The following is a 21263-nucleotide window of genomic DNA, read 5'->3' as shown; positions in this document are numbered from 1 at the left end:
CTCTGCTTTGGCCCTTGCTGCTGTCTTAGAGTTGATGTATCATTGTATGTATGTTCGTGTATTTCTGAAAATCATATGGACCTGTTACTCTGGTCTCACTGTACCCTAGTTTCCAGAATTCTTTCCCTTCCTGCCAATACTTCACATCCATGGCAATAAATAAGGCTTTGCCACTTTCCCAATTTCTTCCAGCTCACTCCATTCTTTACCACTATCAGCACAGTTTCTCAAATCCCTCTTTCTCAATCCCCCTTTTATTCTCTCACGACACTTTCAGCTAGCCTCTTGAACTGTTTTCCAGCCATAATAAATATATTCCACATTCCATTGTTTGCCCAACTTGATTTTCTCAGTTTTCTGCCTTCTATGTCATTTTCTTCAGCTCTCCTCTTCTTCCATTTTTTCCTTCTCTTAGCTTCCCGTTTTTACATTTGCTACTTTTCCTGTCTGTTCTTTCAGCGACCAGCGACCTTATCTACAGATTCTGTAGTGATAGTTTCTCTATCTCCTGGTTTAAATTGCTAACCCCAACCTCCCCAATAGCTCCTCCTCTCCCTACAATTTATGTAAAGTTTTAATCTCAGACAAACTGGTCTCTCTGTTCCTTTGCAGAAAAATACTGGCCTTGTTGTTTCTTTAAGCAGTTGAGATGTTTGTGCACATTCTATGAGATCACATCAGTTCGGGCAATTGCTTCTGAAAACTTCCAAGCCCTTTAACTGAATGCAGTGACTAGATCTATTTATCTTCCTAGAAAGAACCAGTATCTATCTGCATTGTTTTGACATGTAATTATTATTTCATTAAAGATTTGCAGAAATGGCTAAAACGCCCTCCCCCTAAAATCCCAGAATTTAGTCCTCAGTGTACACACAGGGATTATGCTATGCACACATACTTCTCACACAAGTAAAGATTGTCTAATGCACTTGAACTTTAGCAGCAGGCTTTGCACATGCAACAATGATGTATTCAGTGATGAAGTGAATAAGAAAGCCCACCTCATGTGCACAATGTAGCTCTGGAGCACTTTGGGTTGGGATGCATGTATTCAAATATGACCATGCAGTTGTTGATGGAAAGAGAGCAGAATGAAGGGGAAAGTTTGCTTCTGATCCTTCACTCTCCAGACAGAAGACAGGGGTAGGGGCCATTCATTCACATGTTGAGCATATAGGACAACAGCAGTCTGAATCAGCATTTCACTTAGCTATGCCACACTCTAATTAAGTACAGATGTAATCTGAAGCAGCACTGATACCTGACTTAACCTGTGACTGTAGGCAGACACTGGTTTGCCTACTTAGATGCCAAATAGCAATTGTTCTTTTGTCAATTTCATGTGTGTGTGTGTGTGGTTTTTTTGGGGGGGTTGTTACTATGTTTTAATAACTGGGGTAACTGGAAGCATTTTTTAAAAAAACTATTAATTAAATTAATTATGAGCTATTTAAATATGTTATTTCCTATTTTTCTTCTGCAACACATGCTATCATACCAGTGTGGTATAGTGGCTACAGTGGTGGCCTAGCACCTAGGAGATTAGGGTTCAAATTGCCCCTTTGCCAGGAAACTCACTAGGTGACCTTGGGCCAATCATTACCTCTTAGCATAACCTACCTTACAGAGTTGTTGTGAAGATGAATTGGGGCAGGGAAAAGCCATACCTTGCGCTCCTTAGAGTAAAGGTGAGATATAGATGCAATGAAACAAACAAACAAGATAGACAGGCAGCTGGACAGACAGAACTGCTGTTCACATCATGCCAAACCAGGGTTTCTTGTTATATGTGAATTACCCTGAAAATAAACTCAGAGTGAGGAATATGCATGTGTGAGTTTCTAAAAAGTACTTGGTTGAGGAGGGGGTCAGAAGGAATAGCTTGTCAAGATTTCTTTTTAGAGTTCTGCTTATATTTTTAACAATTATTTTTAACATAATGATATTTAATATGAAAAATGAGTCCCGACTGATTTCTCTCTCTCATTTAAGAAAACAGTATGTTTCGGATTAAAGCATATGTCTCAAAATGGGGTATTTTTTCCTTACACAAACTGCATAGCAGTGTGTGTGTGTGTGTGTGTGTGTGTGTGTGTAACTTATCTACTTTAATGTTTCATTTCCTTTCAAATATTCTAGCACTGTGAAAGTAAGTATCAGGAGACACAATGGCGTTTTTAAGGGAGCATTGCGGCCAGCTTATAGGAAGAGGGGTTTTTTTATCAGGGAGGAGGGGATTAAAAGGGGGGGAAATTTTCCACATCTGCCTTTCAGTACACATCACTGTGCACTGCTGATATGCATACAGTACAACTATTGATGCACACCAGTCTAACCCTGCCCCATCCAAGGCAGCAAGAGTAGAATCATCCCCCTTTGTCTTGGTGCTTACATATCTTCGTATATTCTGCATATGCATGAAATAAATGCCTCTCGGAAGGTGTCTGGTGTGTTCAGTACTGATCATATTTGGGCGCCTCCCTGTACATTCACAAAAGGACCTTATGTGCACTTGTTAAAGATGCAAGCTAAGCTCTGAATGTCAAAAGTATGCACTCCATGTTTGAAATGGTGTGCATTGTGAGTTAAATATATATCCCTGTTAACCATATTTCTTTGGCTATCTATATTCTAGAAAAGATAGTTCCCACTAGCGCATATATATATATATATATATATATATATATATATATATATATATGAATATAAAAAATAAGGGGGGGAAGTGGACTGAGAGCTGTCGGAAGGGTTTTTTTTAATAAAAAAAATATACTGACAGTTGGGTATTGACTGGCTTTTTAACACACACTCCTCTAATTCTAATTCTTAATTAGAATGCCATAGCTAATTAATAAGTTTTTTCCAATTATAAATTAACTTAGGATCAGAACTCTGGCTTTGCATGTAATTTCCTATAATCGCTAAAGCTACTGCAAAAACATGTCTCCTACCAACCGTAACTTTTTTTTATTTAACACAGACAGACAAGTTCTCACTGGGTTTAAATTTTGCAGCAAATTATCTCTGTTGGGATTTATGGAAGAATTTCCTTTTCTTTTCTTTTTTAATCGCAAATGTTTTCTTCTCGCGCCACCCCCACCCCCCTTTCCGCAACCTTTTCCAATCTTAAACAAAATAGGCTACTGAATGGACAATTCCTTTTTGAGATTTTTTTTTTTAAGAAAAGAATTCATCTTAATGTTATTACAGAGAAGGAAGAAAGAGAGCAAGTGATAATTCGTCGTCGTCCCCCCCCCCCTTCATAACCGTTATCACCTTTTCATGGTTTCTTCAAAAATGATTTGGGAGGTGCCCTCATGGTGTTCATTTATAGAATCTTAACTGGAGAGACACTTATCTCTTTAGTAATGAACCAGTATAATTAAAGGTGGGAATGTGGAAGAGTTCAGGCTCTGGCAACATGTCACATAGTTGGCTGCTGCAATTCCTCCGTGGTTTATCAAAGACTACTCCTTTAATATGGAGATTACACTTATGTACTTGTCTGAACTTGAAAGGCATTTGCCTAATTTACTTATTAATGAGATGTAAATCTATTTGTACGGCACGTCACAAGTTTCCTGAAATCGCTGCTACTTAACTGGCGATAAACCCTATGATTTAAACGAAAAATAATACATTTAGCTTCCACATTCATTCTGTTAAAAATTGATATAGTCTATGTTAAATTTATTAATATTGCTTGCTGTCATTCAGTTTGCAGCTCTTACTGAAATATGACTTGACAGCGGCCGCATTAAAGATGTATGCCATTGTATTCAACAAAGATTAATGAAGCCCGGTAAAAATAGCTGTAAAAGAGAAAGTGATCCGAATGTAAAATCAGTGAATTAAATGAGGCCTTGCATACCATTTGTTAATATGCATGAGGAGGGAGGCAGCGAATGAAAATGTCTCCCTGCAAAGTTCATTTGGGAATGTTTCAATATTGTCTGAATACCACCAAACTACTGAACAACAGCTTAATAGAGACCCATGTTCCACTAAGGTCTGTCCAGGTGCCCTATGAAACAGAGGCAAACACACACACACCAGATTTGCTTCCAAACAGAATTGGAGATATGCAATCTAAATAACATGATCCACACCAAAGGAAATCCATCTAATACACATACGAGCATAGATGTGTCTTCTCTGCCTCCCAGACTTCTCAGGCTGTCTATAAGTGTTGGCTTTCAGTAATAAAGCTACTAGTGATATGGAGCTTTAATGTTATATATGCCTCTTTTATGGAAGAATTGTATGAAGTAATACTTACAGGGATTAGATGCCAAGGATTTATAAAAGGTTAATATGTCTGTCTGTCTTGGCTGTCATACCTTTTCATACACTGAGATCTATGAAGTGATTTTTCTTTTTCTTTTGCAGAGTTCCTTAGGATATTCTGCCGCACCCCCCCCTCCCCAGATGCTGATTTATTTCAACATGGTTCATTATCAAATGCTGCTGAATTTATAACCTAACAGGTTAAGAGTTCCAAATAAATTAGCAAGAACATAAAATACTATACAGTAATCACAGGGTAAACATAGCCTATTTATCAATCAAGATGCAGGGTGTTTGTACAGGGCTTGAGCTACCACTGGCAGTCTTGCTTAAAGATTTGAATATTTTCTGCAAGGTCAAAGGTGCCTCACAATAGGCCATGTTGAAAGTCCCCCTCCTTTTCTTTTTCTTTAGGGATTATTTTTAATTTGGCTAGGTAGATCTTCGGCAGCAAAGTCATAATGCACCAGAAAAGATTGTCAGCTTGGAGGCAATTTGGAGGTATAATATGCACACATGCAGTATGAAACCTTGTAGAAAAGCTCTGCCTAAAGCATAAATTGTCCCAAAAGGATGAAAACCAGTGTTTAAATTCAGAACAATTTAGATGGATTTTTGTTCTGAGTCTCAGCTTATGTCACCACCAGATCTTAGCACTGGAATTCATAGCCCATGTTTCGTGTTTGCCATATTGAAAATTATTATTATTTCACACTATGCACTAATACACAATGCTCAGGTGTTGGAGCATTGTGTATTGTTACTCGCTCCCAAGGGACTCAACAGTTCTGGGATTGTTGACACAATCTATAAAAAAAATCTTTGGATTAGGGTGGGATGGTCTGTTCCTGTTATTGGCAATCTAAGTTACTGTGTATATCTCAGATTAAATAAATTTAAGGCTAGTTGCCCACGCAAGGAAGTGTTGACTCTTCTGCGTTAGTGGAAATTGTGACGTTCACTCAGGGCAAACGGAGTCATATTCGCACATAGGTTTATTTGAGGTGTGAGGGGTGTAATTGAGCGATGCACAATTTATTTCACCATACCCAACATAGCATGACTTCTGTACATCAAAGTGCATTTAAAAACAAACTGTTTTCATTGCACTGAAGTTAATGGGAAAGAAAGTCCAACCCTAAGGGACTGTTTGAGATGCAGGGTTGCAAAAAGAGGTTTGTTTTGCCAGAGCACCAGTACCAGAAATGGTTTGTTCTGATGACTGGCTCACTTGTAGATAGGGGCTGCCAAGTGCTGCGGCAGGGATGTGTTTATATAACTTTAGACGTTCCGAGGTACCACACAAGGTTGTGACTGTTCCCAGTAGTAAATGTTGGGCTAAGCCACTGCTGCACAGCTAACCTCTAGTCATTTGGGTCACTGCCGCTTAGCAGGAGGTAGAGGGGTAGAGAGGTGAGCTGATGCATCTTCCCTTTCCTACTCTTGAGCAAAACTAGAGTTATGCTGACCACAGCAAGTAGAAGAGGGAGTATAAGAGAAGTGGAAGAACCTTAGCAGTCTCATTTGCAGAGGAACATTGGAAGACCTGGGCCCAACACCCTCCAAAGCAACTTTTGATATAGGTGTGCCACACAGGAGCAGCTCAATAGCTTCTGGGATGCTGAGATAGATGCACTTTTCCTCTTGAGCACCCAGGAAATTGTGGTTCCAATTCTTAGTACAAACACCTCAAATAATTGGTCTGTACCTACTTTTGCATTGACTCTAGTGGTTTGTGAGTTGATTTGTATTGCTGGAGTTAGGAGGGCCAGATTGTATTGCTGGAGTTTGGAGGGCTAGATTTCAACCTGTTCTGTAGTCAACCATTACACAACCTAGCTTGTGTGGGCTTTCAGAGGATCAGCAACACAGAATTTTAGGGGCCGAACCCAAAAAACAGTTTGAGAATACTGAGTGCACTACCTCTTTAAAAAACAAACCCCAAAACTTGCCTATCATTATATTGCTCAAAAGTCATCAGTCCAAATTCAAATATGTAATTGGAAAGTGAGCAATTTATTGCTGCTTTGGGGAGAAATAACCAGTGCCACTGAGGCTGTTGCTCCTACTTCCCATTCTCTTCTGAGTCTAATGCATCTTATAATAATAATAATAATAATAATAATTTATTATTTGTACCCCGCCCATCTGGCTGGGTTTCCCCAGCCACTCTGGGCGGCTTCCATAGAAAACCAAAAATACACTAAAATATCACAGATTAAAAACTTCCCTGAACAGGGCTGCCTTAAGATGTCTTCTGAATGTCAGGTAGTTATTTATCGCTTTGACATCCGATGGGAGGGCGTTCCACAGGGCAGGCGCCACTACCGAGAAGGCCCTCTGCCTGGTTCCCCGTAGCTTTGCTTCTCGCAATGAGGGAACCGCCAGAAGGCCCTCGGCGCTGGACCTCAGCGTCCGGGCAGAACGATGGGGGTGGAGACGCTCCTTCAGGTATACTGGGCCGAGGCCGTTTAGGGCTTTAAAGGTCAACACCAGCACTTTGAATTGTGCTCGGAAACGTACTGGGAGCCAATGTAGGTCTTTCAAGACCGGTGTTATGTGGTCTCGGCGGCCGCCCCCAGTCACCAGTCTAGCTGCCGCATTCTGGATTAGTTGTAGTTTCCGAGTCACCTTCAAAGGTAGCCCCACGTAGAGCGCATTGCAGTAGTCCAAGCGGGAGATAACCAGAGCATGCACCACTCTGGCGAGACAGTCCGCGGGCAGGTAGGGTCTCAGCCTGCGTACTAGGTGGAGTTGGTAGACAGCTGCCCTGGACACAGAATTGACCTGCGCCTCCATGGACAGCTGTGAGTCCAAAATGACTCCCAGGCTGCGCACCTGGTCCTTCAGGGGCACAGTTACCCCATTCAGGACCAGGGAGTCCTCCACACCAGCCCGCCCCCTGTCCCCCAAAAACAGTACTTCTGTCTTGTCAGGATTCAACCTCAATCCATTAGCCGCCATCCATCCTCCAACTGCCTCCAGGCACTCACACAGGACCTTGACCGCCTTCACTGGTTCTGATTTGAAAGAGAGGTAGAGCTGGGTATCATCTGCATATTGATGGACACCCAGTCCAAACCCCCTGATGATCTCTCCCAGTGGCTTCATATAGATGTTAAAAAGCATGGGGGAGAGGACGGAACCCTGAGGCACCCCACAAGTGAGGGCCCAGGGGTCTGAGCACTCATCCCCCACCACCACTTTCTGAACACGGCCCAGGAGGAAGGAGCGAAACCACTGCATAACAGTGCCCCCAGCTCCCAGCCCCTCTAGACGGTCCAGAAGGATGTTATGGTCGATTGTATCAAAGGCCGCTGAGAGATCCAGCAGAACTAGGAAACAACTCTCACCTTTGTCCCTAGCTCGCCGGAGATCATCAACCAGCGCGACCAAGGCAGTTTCAGTCCCATGATGAGGCCTGAATCCTGATTGGAAGGGATCCAAATGGTCCGCATCCTCCAGGCGTGCCTGGAGTTGTTCAGCAACCACGCGCTCAATCACCTTGCCCAAGAATGGAAGATTTGAGACTGGGCGATAGTTGGCCATACTGGCCGGGTCTAAAGATGGTTTTTTAAGAAGCGGTTTAATGACCGCCTCTTTCAGCGGATCTGGGAATGTTCCCTCACAGAGGGAAGCATTCACCACCCCGCAGAGCCCATCGCCCAGCCCTTCCCGGCTTGCTTTTATTAGCCAGGATGGGCAAGGATCAAGGAGACAGGTGGTTGGTTTCATGCGTCCAAGCAGCCTGTCCACATCCTCGGGGGTAACGGATTGAAATTGATTCCATGCAACTTGACCAGACAGAGCTCTAGCACTCTCCCGCCCCAGCCCTGCTCCCACGGTGGTGTCTAGCTCCCTCCGAATATGAGTGATTTTATCTGCAAAAAACTTTGCAAAATCGTTGCAGGAGATCTTGGGGTCTTTACAAGGCCCCGGTGGTAAAGGTGGTTCCGTTAAATTGCGAACCACCTGAAAGAGTCTCCTGCTACTATTTTCTGCAGATGCAATAGAGGCGGTGAAGAAAGTCTTCTTCGCCGTCGCTATCGCCACTTGGTAGGCTCGAAGTTGAGCTCTAACCTGTGTCCGGTCAGATTCGGAGTGAGTTTTCCGCCACCGACGCTCTAGCCGTCTCAGCGATTGTTTCATCGCCCTCAGCTCCGAAGAAAACCACGGGGCTGTCCGGGCTCCATGCAATCGGAGAGGGCGCTTCGGAGCCAGACAGTCGATAGCCCTGGTTAACTCCGCATTCCAGCGGGCCACCAGGGAATCAGCTGAAAGGCCATCAACATGGGATAAAGCATCCCCTACCACTCTCTGGAAACCATTTGGATCCATTAAGTGGCGGGGGCGGACCATCCGAATTGGTCCCACCTCCCTGCAGAGGGGAAGGGTCGCGGAGAAGTCCAGTTGCACCAGGAAGTGATCTGACCATGGCACTTCTTACTGCTAGTGGAGCACATGAGAGGCTTTAGTATATAACATACTAAATGTGTAAAATACTAATAGTTCCCCTTGAACTCGCCACCTTGTTAATCAGTACTCTTTCAGCATTGACACCTTCTGTTACTTTAATTCTTTAACATTTTGGTCCCTTATGCTCAATGCAATGCATCTTTCCTGAGAACTGGCTGGTTTCCAGTTGTCAAGTTGCTTTTCTCTAGCTTTCTAAGATGTCCATCTGGGCAATCAGAGGTAGGGAGGCAGGCTAATTTCTTAGTAACATACTGCCAGATAGCATTTGGAAGGAATAAGATAGCAGAGAAAAATAGAACGCTGGCAAGAACCAGAGCTGTCAAATTGCCTGTAAAAGAGCAGACAGGGTTGGCATAATTTTATCCACATTTTAAGATCAGAAGCATTTTGAGCCATTAATTGAGGAAAACAGATTCTGACAAGAAAACAATGAAGAACTAAGTCAACATGGTCTCCTTTGTTGGAATGCATAGATTTCTTTTTTTAGAAAAAGCGGAAGCACTTTTTAAATCCCCGGCAACTAGAAATATGAGTTTATGCCCCTTGCTATCGTGCTTAGTATACTATACAATAAGAACAAAATTAGTGACTCCACTACACTGCTCAGTTGTAAGAAACTATAACACTGGTGTATTGACCATCATAAGGACCACAATGACAAGATACTCCCATTTTAGCTCTTTGTGTAAGAATATGTATATGAGACTGCCTCTAGTATTGCTTTGAATTCCCTCTGAGAAAACTGTTCCTGGTTAGTCTGGCACTTGGAAATTGATTTCCTCTAGAATTTTGGAGTCAACAACACGTTTGGCAGATCCAGTTATGTGCAGAGGGATTCCCTGTGCATCCATATTTCGTGCATGTGTAGAATTTAAGAAACTGAAGCAAATGGTTATGCATGAGCATTTGATTGAACTTTCACAGCACTCTGAAGTACATACTGTTGGGGATATTTAGCATGACTATTTCACCAGTTTTAATTCAGAAATTTATATACTGCTTAATGTTCAGAATTTCTAAGCAGTGAAGTCTGTGGCACAATTGCTTTGTATTACACAGGACATTGTGCTGCCAAATATGTTAAAACTCTAAAATACTGTGAGAACACCAATGATCATTGATAAAAAGTAAAGGTAAAGGTACCCCTGCCTGTACGGGCCAGTCGTGTCCGACTCTAGGGTTGTGCGCCTCTCTCACTTAAGAGGCCAGGGGCTAGAGCTGTCCGGAGACACTTCTGGGTCACGTGGCCAGCGTGACGAAGCTGCTCTGGCGAGCCGGCACCAGCGCAGCACACGGAAACGCCGTTTACCTTCCCGCTATAAAGCGGTACCTATTTATCTACTTGCACTTAAGAGTCCTTTCGAACTGCTAGGTGGGCAGGAGCTGGGACCGAAAGACGGGAGCTCACCCCGCCGCGGGGATTCGAACCGCCGACCATACGATCGGCAAGTCAATGATCATTGATACAGCATGAGAATTTCAGACATTTCCTTGATGGTTATGTGACAGGTTCAGCCAAAACACTAAGGATTTTAGCAGAGGCCCTTCTCGGTAGTGGTGACCACCCTGTGGGATGCCCTCCCTTCAGATATCAAAGAAATAAACAACTATCTGACATTTAGAAGTCATCTGAAAGCAGCCCTGTTTAGGGAAGTTTTTAATGACTGATGTTTTAATGTATTTTTAATCTTTTGTTGGAAGCTGCCCAGTGTAACTGGGGAAACCCAGCCAGATGAGTGGAGTAGAAATAATAAATTATTATTATTATTATTATTATTATTATTATTATTATTATTATTATTGTCAGAATGTTCAAAGTAATATTTCGTATTTTCCTAGAATCACAGTACTCAGCCATTATTTCCATTACTGCCTAATTTCAGGAACAGCAGTGTTACTAATTGTCTCTGCATGCTTGTTTCAAGCTGGTAGAGGAGAAACACAGTTTATGGCACGAAGACGGATGCTGCAAGGCAGAAGGTCAAAGTCATGATTTGTTGTGCTCCTCATATTATCCTCTAATGCTATCGGCGTAAGTTACCTGAATTTGGGAATGGTGAAAAACTTCAGAAACAAAAATTAACAGGATAATAGAAGAGGTGGAAAGAGATATATAAGTTGCTGTGCATACCATTGTGAGGACAATTTCGCTCCACTTCTGTCAATGGTAGCTTTTTCATTGCTATGACGATGAGGGTTATTGCATCTTAAGGTTCCTTTGAGGGTTCCATCCCTTTTTAAGTTTTCTCTAAGCCAGCAATCCCTCGTGTTAAACAGTAGTAGAGGCTAACAAAAGGACAAGAAGGGGGAACAGTCATCACTGTATCAAGGTGAAATATATGGCACTGATGCAGGAAGGGGAAAAATTGAGCATCAAATTACTATGGCAATGACTGAGAAATGAAATAGCTATAGAAAGAGAGTCAGCGGGACTGCAAATTGGCACATGAGTTCTCAGTACCGACTTTACTGGTAGAAAGCCAAATTCAGAGTGCCCTCCATCATCCCCCTGTAGCATTTTATAGTCACTAATGACATTTTATTGCTCAAGGAGTCATTCAGCCATATATAGGTGGGAATTTTCCTTGACTTATTTTACTGTATCTCTGATCTGATCTGGTGTGGAGTCAGTCTTTTAGCTTCTGAAACTTCTGTAGAAGGTGTTATGAGCTGTAAAGGAAGTGAAGTGGCCAGAGGCTTTGATTTCTTATGGTTAAATAATAATAATACATGGCACTTTGCTTCTTCAGAGCTTGTGCTTTTTATAGCCTAGTGTTTACCTAAGAAATCATGAACAATCAGTTTAAGAGACTGCAAAACATGCCAACTGAACAAATTTTCCTATTCTTGATGGTACAGTGGCCACAACCTTTGGGCCATTATTAGAAGCAATAATACCAAGGTTGAAGGAACAAGTGAACATGCTGCTTTGAAATCTGGCACAGGTTGCCTCCAATGTATGGTTTTCTAATATTTTAACTTGGAATAATCCCTTTTTGTCACTCTAAGAAAGCTTGCATTTTAGATTGCTGTACATTTTTTTAAAAAAATGACATTAAGCAACCAGGAAATGAAAATTTGGTGGTCTGATTATCCAATTACACAACCTGTAGAATTGTGCTTTGTATAGTTAATGTATTCCAGCTGCAAATATCAAAGGTTTTGTTTTGTTTTTTGTTCTAGGATTTAATTTCTTTATAACTTGGAGATAAATGAGATGGTGGTAAAGGGATAGCTGGAGCACACAGGGATGATTTACCTAAAAAGAAGTTATGGGGAGTTAGGAAACTAGAATCCATTGGGAAGAACAGGAGGCACAGAAGCCAAGGGTCATTTTCACATTTAGAAAATCATACAGCCCAATAAGTATTCCCTGAGGAATTTGAAATACACAGTTGCCTGGTTCACACATAATGCTAGGTCACGGTTTGTTTATCCTAACTATTGTTAGTTTGAATGAGTGAACCAAGCCCTGAAGAATGTGATGGGGGGGGGGACATAAATCACAACGTGAAGTCATGGTTTATTGTTGATTTATGAATTATGGCTTGTTTCAGTAATGGCTTAGCATTATGTCTGAACCCAACAGTCTTCCTTAACCTATGGCTTGTTTGGCCATTCCACCACTTATGTTCATTTTAAGCTACAGAAGCACAAGGCAAGAGCAATTGGAAAAGAAATCAAGCTTTGGAGAAACAAGCCTTGTCTATGAGACAACTCATTGTTTGTTGCACAAACTATGGCTTAGTGTTATGTGCAGCTGCAGCTGCTATGATATAGCTGGTGCATTCCAACTCCATGTGCAGAAACTGAGTACCATGTATGAATCAACTGCACTGGATGTGCAAATGTACAAATAGGCCCTATGGCTAAAAAGAGATGGGATTCTGTTTCCAAACCATGCAAAAGAGGTGGATGCCTAGAAAAAGTATTGAAGCCAAGGGTTGTGATTTCCCTTTGGGGCTATTGTGTTGCACACTGATAAGCCAAAAGTCTTCCACCTCACCCTATGGCTCACTGTATTATGGCTCATCCCATGAATAACCTGAGCCTTACCAGTCCTAGGCTAAAAGCTATTGCCACTATTACAGATGGGCCTTGAATTAGAAGAGAGAGAAAGGGAGAAGCTGGCAAAGAAAAATATACATCCCTCCCCTCTAGAGAGGTGAATGTTGCTGTAGGTATTGCCCTCCCTAATGGATACAGAAGTCTCAAGTTACTTGCACTAAGGGAGCAAAGGAGAAAATGAAGACTGCAATGAGACTTATGACTGCTTTAATTTTGCCCCTACAGTATAAAATGGAACCATTTAAAAATTAATCTCTAAACCCTGCATAGGAGAGCAATAAAACTAGTTTTCACACTTTCCCCTCTAAGTGTTTTAGTCTGAATGCATGAGCCTCTGGCAAACACTGGAACATCAGAGCATCGCATCATTTTTCATTTTGTTGTTACTGTGGTGGTGGTGCTGGGGTGTGTTTTTTTATATATATATAATGTTTTGCTTCAGGAGGTTATCATTGCAGAATGCATCATCCAAGCAGAGTTGTTGTTGTCTGTGCTAAACCATGAACGTGCAACCATAGTTACCTCTTCTGTTTATTCTGTTCCAGCAATTTCATTAATTGTAAACCTGTTCGCTGTTTGCTAGTGAGCTATCACTGTGTGTTGTTTACTAATAGCTTTAGCTCTGAGGATTTCTGGGTACATATGAAGGGTCTTCTGATAGAAATGATGTGTGTGTGGCAGGGGGGGCAATCTTCCAGGGAGGAAAAAAAAAGCAATGCAATTTTTCAATATGTGGCACATTTACTATAAATAGTGGGAATCCGTCAACTCAACTAAGCATTTCATGGGAACCTCCATATCAAAGAAGACCATTTGGAAAACAGCCTTTGTCTTAAATGTGTCTGTAGACAGTGCATTTGTTGGTTTTTGAGTAAATCCAAGCCTATTTATAAGCTCATCTGTTACATGAAGGGGATATGGAAATAGCTCCCTGTTGCATGAAAATTATCTATACTCTACTAGAGACAATACACTTAGCCTACTGAAAGTAATAGAGTGAAGTCAGCTTCATAGTTTATTTTAATGGGCAAAGGCTCTGCACATCATAATATCAAATAAACTCCCTGGAAAACATCATCCTCGTATAATTGTATTATACAAGAGGAGTGTCACTTTTTCTTTGGAAGAGCACCATTACACTTTTATGATATACGTTAAGGGGAAACTAGATGGTACCATTGATTCCTGCAGTAGCATTTTTACATCAAAAGACCTATGTCTGCCGTCCAGGTCACTGATATCACAAATGAAGGGGATTTAATGGTCTAAGTTTGGTCTCCTGAGAACAACAGAATAGTTAGTACCACCATAAAGTCTGACAATGTAGCCCCTTTGGCAGGTTTTTGTTGATAATAGGCTTGAACTGCAATCTTTTTGCCTTGGTATAAGGGGATCTTTTACAGGAGGCTTGAGATGCATTAGGGGAATAAAGCAGGGGTAGGAAAAGCTGCTGAGTACACGGCTGCTTTTCACCTGCACCATACCTAGGGTAAGGTTAATGCAGTAGTATCCATGTGAAAACTGCCTCACCCTCGCATTAAAAGGAGCTTATCATTAGGGATTACTGAGCGGCTGCACCAGCTGCAAGTCTTTACTTAAAGACTTAAAGGTAAAGCTCTTTCCATTCCCTATCCAATGACATTTGCAGCTCACTATAATTTATTGAATATCTTCCAAAGAGCAAACACAGGATTTCTCCTGGCACTGTTTTAGTTGGGTTGTAAACGTTTGCCATTTACCAAGAAAGGGGAAGGGGGTGGAGGGACACATTAACACTTTTGCAAAACATGGTGTAATATTTTGAACCTACCTTTTGAACCTTAAGCTGATTCCTGTTTCTCTGAGTCCAGCCTGTACATTATTTAAAAGTCAAAGTCTTATAGTAGCTTTGCAATGAAAGTCCTGTGTCTCCCTCCCCAAAAAAGTGGCCATTGTTTTTGCTTTGGCTGACACTCTATAATGGCAAAAGTATGAAAATTTTAAACTTTATGCAGAAGAGACAGTTTTTTAACACCTACTGTATTTCATAGCCACATTCTCTATGTCTCAGAATCCTTGAAAAGAATCCAAAGAGAATTTAGTGAGGTTATCTTCATTTATTAAGGCTGCCAATTTATTGATGAAGATGATAAAAAAAAATAGTTAAAGAAGGCAAATTACATGCCTGGTGATGAAACATTTTCTTCGCCTTCCGGGTAACATGCATGCAAATTATATTAATAGGCTATAATTATGTAAACTTTATTATGTGTGTTAAAGATAACATTAAAATTATAAGACAAATGACACTTAATCACCAAAGGAGGATAATGACAAAAAAGTCAGCAAAATGAATGGGCATCATAAAGATTGTTGTGCTTCTTTGCACAATGACCCTTTATATTATAATAAAATAAAATAATAATAATGAATAATGTTCCACACACTATGTTTCACCTTCAAATCACTCTACAAACATTGTCTGATTATTATACAAGCATTTGGGTTCAATCACTCTGTGCAAATTTGTGCACTGTGCGCAAGACCTTTCCCCAGTCAAACACCCAAATTGCGTTTCTTTCTTCTTCCATTTCATACTGTAGGATGCTAGATTTAACAAGTTAGCAAAAATGAATGATTGCAATATGAAATACAGATGACTGTGGTGAAATAGATGGTACCTTTCCCCCCAGAACAAAGTACTTTAAGAGGAAACTCAGAGGAAATGCCATCTGGGTTATTCTAATTACTAACTAACTTTATGACATTTGCTAAATATTATAGAAGGGTTTTCTCAGTGGTTTATGGTTGTTAAATTAAGATAGCACCCTCATCAGTTACTGGTGATCTTTGATGTGAGTCCCAATGCCTCCACCAATTCAGCTGAAACCCCACATGTTGCTGCTTCAGAAAAGCCAGAAAGCCCATAAAGAGGGTAGGGCAGCATATGAGAACACGGAGGGGAGAGGGGAGAATGACCACTAGCCATGCCCTTAAAGGCTCACATTGCATCTCTAAAGCTATTAAGAATGGGACAGCTTTGTGCTGGCAAGGATTTACCATTGCTTATAAACAGGACCATTCTGCAACTATGCTGGGCCGGTCACTGAATGCATGCTCAGATGGAAGACTCAGAACATGTTAATTGTAGACCTGACACATGCAAGCCTTTCAGGATAATTCACTGGGCAACAATTTTTTACTTTTTGAATGTTGTCTAGATTTCTACAACTGATTTAGGGTATTTTTGCACTGCTGAATCAGGAAATGGCATCCGTTTCTCTCCATCAGATCAGGTTTACTGTAAACTGAATGGTGGGCATTGATAAAGGTAAGTACACGTAAAATGCATGTTGCTTCACCATTTTTCAAACTTCAGGGCTTGAACTTCCGTTTCTTGGAACTCCTGGAATGCTCAGGGGCAGGGAGGTCTCTCTTCAGAGTCCAACAGTAGTCAGCCATCATGACTGCGTCCCAGCGACCCTGATACCTGGTCTCCATCTCTTTCATGTCCTGATGGAATCTCTCCCCCTGCTCGTCACTCATTGAACCCAGGTTCTCAGGAAACCGGTCCATATGTGAAAATAGGTAGTGCATCTTGATGCTCATGTTGCAGCCCAGGTTTCTGAAAGCAGTCAGCATGTTGTTGACAAGTTCTGCGTAGTTTCTGCCCCATTAACTTAGTTTTGATCCCCCAACTTTATGCTTTGCCGCACCAATTTATGGAAGATTTCAAGGTTTTATGACTTCAAACTGATCCCTTTTCGACATAATCACCCAGAACTATCGGACCTGAATACTTCTTGTCATTAAAACAATCATTTCCAATCAAAACAAGTATTCGACATGGCATTTTACCCCCACCAACTTCTTCTAAAATGCTCCACACAAGCGTACATGTGAACAAAAACGTAAAAAAATGACATGCGCCCATAGCTCAGAAACTTGACCTGATTGAGTAAAACCAATGTGATTTTTGGATTCAGCGCATCAGATTCATCCTAAATCAACTGAAAAAAACACAAACAACAAATTTGTTGTTGACCAGTGTAATCCTTTCAGCTCTGCCTTTCCTGCATTGCAATAGAGGAGCATGCAAAACAGCAACAAACGGAAATTATTTCACAGGACTACTAGTCACGTGAAATTTAAGCATCTTGGTCACATCTGCATGCCCTAGATCCACTTGTATGGATGGATGCATACACCATAATGCTGCCACTAGCTAATTTACATCTGTTGCAATGGTTGCATCGATTAGCTCGTGTTAAAAGTCAGCACATTTTAGTGTGTGTGTGTAGATTCCATCTTCTAACATTATTTTTAACTAGAAAAAAATCAAAATTGCAGTTAATCTCATGCAATGCTTAATCTCTAAAATGAGAGCTAGCAGATTTCAAACCTGCCTGGATTCTCAGCTCCTACCCTAGAAATTCTCACAGATGTGTGCAATCTGCTTTTGAAGGAACAGCACTCTGCAATTGCTACAAGGCACTTTTCTCTGTTATCATTTCACATATTCCAGATTTCTTCCATGGCGCTAATATCTAATGAAGCCCTGGTCTTGTTGCATAGCATGCACTGGTCCCTACAGCCTGGTATGATCTCTCCTAAATGATAGCGACATTCATAGAGTTTTTGTAAAATGGACATCATGCACATCACTACAGCCACTGTCTCAACCCCCTTGCCCCAAAGGGGGATATTACTACAGAATGCAGCATCCTCACACTAGAGCATTCTCTCAACCCTGGGATGGCATGGGTTCAAGGCACAGGACAAGTGGGCCTGAGATTAGGAGCAGAAAAACTGAGATGTAGAGGGAAATGATAAAGTCAGGTCCCAGGCCTCAGAGGGCTAAGTTGGCCAAAGACTCCCACCAGGGACAGACTGCTTTTTTGTTTGAGTTTATAAATTTATTCTAACAAGACTCCTGCCCCAGGCCTCAGACAAGTTCTGGATAGAGCTTTCGGTCCATCCATCCCCCAAAAAACCACCCATTATTACCAAATGTGCAGGCTATAAAACATTCAGCAATACTGGAATAGGACGTCATAGAATTGTGGAGGGCTTTCCTTATTCGAACCCTTGATGCAAATGTGCTAGGCCATGGGAGGGAAAGAAGTGTATTTTGAATATCTTGTTTAACATCACAAACCTGTATGGGAATCTTCCAGAGCAATGCTAATTATTCCTTGTCCATCATTAGAACATTTGGCTTGAATGGTGGTGGTGGGGAATCTTGCTGACCTTAATCCCACCTGAATCATAGTTAATAATAGTACATGAAGGTCATTTTCCTGTCCGGCAGGTGTGAAATATTTTGGCTCTTTGCCATTCAGCAAGTCATCCAGCTTAAACTTATATGTTTAGACATGTTCATATTCTTTAATGGTACAACATTTAGTTGAGCAGGATGAAAGTGACAGAGCTGAATCTTCACAAACAGAAAAGGTTACCTCTTTTCTTCTATCAGGCCCAAGACAGTGTAGCAGCAAATTGTGCCCCACCCCCACCCCCGAAGCCAAGCATTCGGGGCAGCTGTGAAATTCCACAAAACAGCGCAATGACCTTCCTTGCCATTATTTATTGTCCATCATAATAATCACAATAATATTGAAAATTAAAAATCTGGTGCCTTTTCATGATAGCCCAACCAGCCGTCTCCCTCTCCCTACTGGTAGGGCTGGCCCTGACTAGACCACTTCAGTTTGCAGCCCTGATGAACGCCTGACTAGTCTCCCTTGATCCCAGGATATTAATCATTATGAATGATTCCCAATGCAGAAAACCATATTGCTGTCTATTTCCCATATGCAAAACATAAATTGTTAATGGGTTTACTGTCCAAAACACTGCTCCAGCTCTATTATGTATGTATGCACTGAAGCTGTGAGAGTGATTTGCTAATCTGGAGGCTGTGGTAAATATTTCTTTGTGTCAGTCTTTCATCTGCATTCCTAAACTTCATAACAAAACTTCAAGGAGCGGGGGAGAAAGAAACTATTAGCTGCGAATTAGACATTCTCAGGGAAGCCTAGAATTATTTTTCAGGACAGAGGGCTCAATTTCTCAATCTCAGGTGTATGATTAAAATCAATTAAATCACTCTTCCAATGTCAGCGTCAAGATTCTCCTGACAAATGAAATTATGCGAGAAAAGTGTTCTCTTCACTCTTCAACCCTTTCTCAGTATCGCTCACATCCACAAATGAGATCAAAATTTTCAGCTCAGGGATTTCAGAGATATTTTCCATAAGAACATGAAAAATCCCAGGAACCCTATGTAAGTAGACTTTATAGTCTCTAGTGGCAAGATTTTGATGGCCTCTGTATGGTTGGATATATTCATGACTAACAAAAATGAAAAAATTACTGAGCAAAATTTAACCATTTGGCCACCACACTTGATTCTTCCCCCCACCCCCCAATAAATTAAAGTTTCAAATGTAGCACTATGTACTGTGCTACAAGGGTACACGAGGTAACCTTTGCGTCTCTCTTTTTATTCACAGAGATGTCCCTGATGACATTCTCTTATTGAAAAACTGAATTTTATCAGTCTCCTTCAGTTGCTTCCCAGATATAAGGACAGAAAGCAGGCAGACTCAGCTACAAATGACCACATCATTTCCTGGGGCCCTGAAGGGTTAATAGTAATTTACAGTAGCATTCATCAAAATAAAACCATATATTGTGCACTCTCTCTCTTTTTGTCTGTGCAGGAAATATAATTGTTAAAACGCAGATATATCTCATTTCCAGAAGTGCTTTCATGTGCCTGGACTATAATACTGGCAAATTATTTAGCTCTTAATTTGTTAAAGCATGGACTTAAGTTTAAATTTTACCCATGAGACTTGTTGTATATATTATTTGCTGGTTTGCTTTCACTCTGTTTTCTTTAGAGACGTAAACAAATGTTTTCTGTATTTCAGAAGTTTTCCTATTCCCTATACTTTTTCCTCCACATGCTTTGGGGCAGCAGCAGTACACATAGTATTTTGAAATATATTATTTTGGTTCTTTTGAAGGAAAACAGCCTGAATTCTACAACAGGAAGAAAAAGAACAACATTTGGGGGTGGGGAAATATGATCTGGGGGGGGGCAGTGAGAGAGAAAGATGTAGCTCAGTGACAGAGCACATGTGTTGCATGCAGAATGTTCCCCATTCAAGATTTGGCATTGCTAGGTCGGGCTAGGAATGCATTCCAATGCTGGCACATAGCTGCTGAATAAGAGCCTTGTTTGCAGCTAGGAGAGTGAGGAAGCAACATACCCTGATACCTGGTATGTAGCCACATGCAGGGGTCAGTGTGGAAGCCGGACATGTTATCTCCTTATGAGGACGTTCACAAGGATGTAGGAGAATTCAGGGGTGCAACTGACAGGGAAGCAGACCAGGGACCTTCTTACAAGAGTTGCCTACCTAGGCCCTGAATAGGATGCCTTGAACTGATGCAGTCACCCAGAGCTTCAGGTGTGGATGAGGTATTTCTGGAGATGGTAGGGCACTTCATTTTCCCTTGCCAAGTGGCTGCCCACCAAATGGGTCTTTCTGAGGTGGCTTTGTGATATCACAAAGGGCCTCTCCAAGCCTCATCACCATGCATGAGTCACACAGGATGTGTGGGAGGATTTGCAGGTATGGGGAGACTTTTTGAAGCATTTCCATGAGGTTTCATTCTGGAGGGATAGCCACAGGCTCCAGGCTGAACTCCAGGTTCCACTGTCCCTGGCTCTTTGGTATATTTTTTTCCAAAATAGTTGGTACACTGATCCGAATCTTGGCAAGCCAAAGGGTTAACTCATGACTGGACTCTTCTGGAATTTTCCCTTACTGCAGTTTAATATGGTTTTTGTCCGAGCAGCTTGCCAATTCCACTGTCCATTTTTGGCATGGCAACCAAGCCAGGTCCTTAATTCACTCACTTCTAAGAACACTTGGGCGATGGAGCTGGCCAGGGTTTTTCCTGCTGTCTCCACTTCTGGGTCCCTTTTCTTACACACCATGAGCCAGGCCTTCCATGGGAGTAGAGGGAAGGTGAAATCCTGTTGTGTCGGTGGAAGCATATGGGAACAATGGTGGACATTGTTCAAATACAATAATTATACAGTGGTACCTCAGGTTACATATGCTTCAGGTTACATATGCTTCAGGTTACAGACTCTGTTAACCCAGAAATAGTGTTTCAGGTTAAGAACTTTGCTTCAGGATGAGAACAGAAATCATGCTCTGGCGGTGCGGCGGCAGCAGGAGGCCCCATTAGCTAAAGTGGTGCTTCAGGTTAAGAACAGTTTCAGGTTAAGTACGGACCTCCGGAACAAATTAAGTACTTAACCTGAGGTACCACTGTATGTATTTTTGCGAGGCCAGCCTGTTTTAGTTTTAAATTTTAAACGTTACATTTTATTTTACTACTTTGAAATCATGTGAAGCTTTTCCGGCCCC

General features: G+C 41.5%; 1 protein-coding gene and 1 long non-coding RNA gene across 9 annotated transcripts in view; one reads left to right on the top strand and one right to left on the bottom strand.

The window, feature by feature from the left end:
* LOC310764001 overlaps positions 1-20319 on the bottom strand; it is a 21125-nt gene extending 806 nt beyond the window's left edge. The window contains exons 1-3 of one of the 2 annotated variants that reach the window (XR_014548959.1): positions 20241-20319; positions 17969-18071; positions 15995-16435 (exon numbers count right to left, since the gene is read on the bottom strand). This is a non-coding gene — a long non-coding RNA (uncharacterized lncRNA). Of the gene's footprint in view, positions 1-15994; positions 16436-17968; positions 18072-20240 lie in introns of those variants that run through there. The other variant, XR_014548958.1, reaches the window with a different exon arrangement.
* LOC310763983 (uncharacterized protein) overlaps positions 1-21263 on the top strand; it is a 100491-nt gene that overhangs the window by 25162 nt on the left and 54066 nt on the right. Inside the window, exon 3 of one of the 7 annotated variants that reach the window (XR_014548937.1) lies at positions 19326-19447. The exons of the other annotated variants lie outside the window; for them this stretch is intronic. The gene's annotated coding sequence lies outside the window, so the exon portion shown is untranslated. Of the gene's footprint in view, positions 1-19325; positions 19448-21263 lie in introns of those variants that run through there. 7 annotated transcript variants of the gene reach the window in all.

The sequence above is a fragment of the Podarcis filfolensis genome (assembly GCF_964270895.1).
Source record: "Podarcis filfolensis genome assembly, chromosome: 5".
In the NCBI taxonomy this organism is placed as follows: domain Eukaryota; kingdom Metazoa; phylum Chordata; class Lepidosauria; order Squamata; family Lacertidae; genus Podarcis; species Podarcis filfolensis.
The sequence above is the reverse complement of the archived record's forward strand: the minus strand, read 5'-3'. Positions and strand labels throughout refer to the sequence as shown.